The sequence below is a fragment of the Gordionus sp. m RMFG-2023 genome, chromosome 1, assembly GCF_954871325.1.
Source record: "Gordionus sp. m RMFG-2023 chromosome 1, tfGorSpeb1-WG-v2, whole genome shotgun sequence".
NCBI classification, from domain to species: Eukaryota; Metazoa; Nematomorpha; class Gordioida; order Chordodea; family Parachordodidae; genus Gordionus; species Gordionus sp. m RMFG-2023.
Window position 1 is genome coordinate 71,679,906 of NC_088775.1, and position 3,365 is coordinate 71,683,270.

The following is a 3,365-nucleotide window of genomic DNA, read 5'->3' on the forward strand; positions in this document are numbered from 1 at the left end:
TAACATAGTAATACCTTACTTATTTCCCAATATTTAGTAAACTATAAAGCAATATAAAAATTTAAAATACATAAATCTTTATATATCAGATTTTAGAATGTCACCAAAAATTACTACCATAGTAATACCTTACTTATTTCCCAATATTTAGTAAACTATAAAGCAATATAAAAATTTAAATTACATAAATCTTAAGATGGCTATGAATTAGGAAATTTAGAATGATTGAGTAAAGAATAAATCTTACCTTGTGCTTCAAATTTACAAACAATTACTCATTTTTTATATAAATTTTTTTATTGAATTTATGTTGAAATTTATAAATTATATTGTATGTCTTATTTTAAAGGTTACCTGGGAACATTAAAGTTCTTACCTTGTGATGACTTATTCTATAAAATTGACACACAACAATCCCTAACAAGCTTCAAATCTACAAACAATTGCTCATTTTTTATATAATTTTTTTTATTGAATTTATGTTGAAATTTATAAATTATAATGTATGTTTTATTTTAAAGGCTACTTGGAAACATTAAAGATCTTACCTTGTGATGACTTATTCTATAAAATTGACACACAACAATCCCTAGCAAGCTTCAAATTTACAAACAATTACTCATTTTTTATATAAATTTTTTTATTGAATTTGTTGAAATTTATAAATTATATCTTTTGATATTATTTTTTTAAATAGAGTTTAAAAAATAAATTTCGCTTAATGAGCTCCCATAATTTTCTTAATTAATTTACTAAATTAATTTAATTTTAAAAATTTATGATTGGACATTTTTAATCATTTTATAAATGATTGTATTAACTTCAATAATATATTTCAATTTAATGAATAAAATTTATTTAATACTATATTTCGTGTATAAATTATAATACTATATTTAATTGCGTCATTTAATACTATATTTCTATTTAACCCTTCACTAGAAATGTTAAAAATCACTTAAACTTCAAAGGTGGGGTCTATTTTATCCCTAATGCAAAATTAATAAAAATTAGATTTAAATAAAAAATTAAATTTGTAGGCAAAATTCTTCTAAAAATAACTTAAATATTTTACCACAAAAAAAATTAAATTTGTATGCAAAATCTTCTAAAAATAACTTAAATATTTTACCACAAAAAAAATTAAATTTGTAGGTAAAATTCACCTAAAATATGCGGAATTAATAATTCCTATATTTTACCACAAAAAAATTAAATTTATAGGAAAAATTCTCCAAAAAATAACTTAAATATTTTACCACAAAAAAAATTAAATTTATATGCAAAATTCTCCTAAATATAACATAAATATGCGCAATTAATAATTCCCATATTTTACCATAAAAAATTAGGCAAAAATAAAAATTTTTAAAAAAAACCATAAAAAAAATAAAAATAATATACCCCCCCCCCCCCCGACAGTGTTAACACTTTATTAAAACTTATTTGGTGGCAATTTTTTTATTTAAAAAAATGATATTCATGTTATATACTAAATTTTTTATATAGTCATTTTTGAGTTGATGATTTAAAAAAAAGAGGATTAATTCAGATTTTAAAAAAATCTCCAAATTTATTTTTAGAATGTAAAAATTGTATTAGCAATACAAACTAATTAAAGTAAAATAATAATTGGAATGATTATATGGTGTTGGTGTTGTAATGAAATGTATATAAAAATGGTATGATTAAAAAAGATATCTTTGTAGTCTATATATCTATTTATAATATGTTAAATTAGGATAAATAAAAAAAAAATATGCATAAAAACAAGACAAATACAATCAACTAAAATACTTTTGGTAAAAAATATAAAATATCAACATTTGTAATTAATCTTCAAAATCAATAACATTTACAAAATGGAATTCAGAATTGTTAATATAAATGTTTTGGTCAAATTTTTTATATTTCCATCATCATATTTAAATGGTGGATACATTTGCCAGCAAAATGAAGCTCCATACCTAGCATACACCAATATCGGGGTATTGAGAAGTGTGGCAACACTTCGCAATTCAATATTCGTTGCCCATTCACCATTCTTACTTGCCTTTTCTATTATATACTGTTGCACATCATCTTCACACGTATTTTGACCTTGAGTAATCTAATATATTTTTTATCATTATTTTTTGCAGCATCAGCAAGACCATATGTGATCTAATCAAACCATAGGAGTCTTGTTTTCCTGTTATCTCCATACTTATACATCTAATTATTTTTTAAAAAATTTAATTATGTTACTGTTTCTAAAAACCTATCAATGTTTTAAAAAAATAATATTATGAATTAATATAGGATATAATCATTAAAATTTAAGGTAAAGAAAGAAACAAAACCATATTCTATGTATATTAGTAAAAAAAATACAACCAAAATTATTTTTAAATTACCGGTAAAAACAATTCCCATCTAGCTCAATTGTTTCCAATCGTGATGGAGCAGTTAGCACCCTTCCTATATTTTGAGAGACTTTCTTTTTTGCTGACGCTAAATTTAAGCTAGTAGCATGATATTTCCTCCAAATATTGGTAGTTGGATTATAAAAATGTTTAAATGTATGTTGAATGATTTTAACGAGTGGGTCATCTATGGCTTTAAATATTTAAAAAAATTAAATTAATCATGATATTTAAGAATTACAATTAACTGTATATAATTATAAAATTACAATTTTTGAACTTTGAGTCTGAGTATACAAAGTCTACTAAGTCCACTTGAAGATCCTTCAAAAGGTGTAAAGAAGATTTTTTATAATCTAAAAAAGTTTAAAAATTTGTCTTTATCAACAATTTACCTTTGGTATCAACTATTTTTGGATCAACAAAGTTTTGGGAATTAAGGTCTTGTTGAAATTTTAACTTTTTATCTAATGATTTTCTTATTTGTATGCCTTTTCTATATAATATACTATTAACAATAAATAAAGTCAATGTACTTTTTTGTGAATCCAATATTGTAAATCCTAATGCTCTCCCGCTTTTATTTAATTTCTTAGGTAATTGTTTCTTTTATGATATTATTTATACATTCATTTTCTTGACTATTATAAACATCTTTTTTTAAAAAAAAGGGACATTATTTTTATTTTACTGTATATTAGGATCCACGTTTGAGTGAGTAAGATCCTCATTTAATACATTTGCTATACTATCATTGGAGAATATCTGACCATTATTTTCATTTGAGCTTGTATTGAAATTATTTGAGGAAATAATTGGTAATATGTCTTACATAGCAAAATCATGTAGTTTGTCAAAAGCCTGAGCAAACTCATGTTTCAAATTAGGTGGTAATAATGATATGGTGTGAAAAGGCATATTTTGATTTTTAAAATAATTATAGGATGAAATTTGGTCATT

General features: G+C 22.5%; 1 long non-coding RNA gene across 1 annotated transcript; it reads right to left on the reverse strand.

Moving 5' to 3' along the window:
- Positions 1 to 2,089: 2,089 nt before the first annotated feature.
- On the reverse strand, positions 2,090 to 2,762 carry LOC135931754 (uncharacterized). The gene is made up of 3 exons (XR_010573145.1): positions 2,686 to 2,762; positions 2,397 to 2,598; positions 2,090 to 2,214 (listed from the first exon to the last, which is right to left on the reverse strand). It is a non-coding gene; the product is annotated as an uncharacterized LOC135931754 (long non-coding RNA).
- Between the last annotated feature and the right edge of the window lie 603 nt (positions 2,763 to 3,365).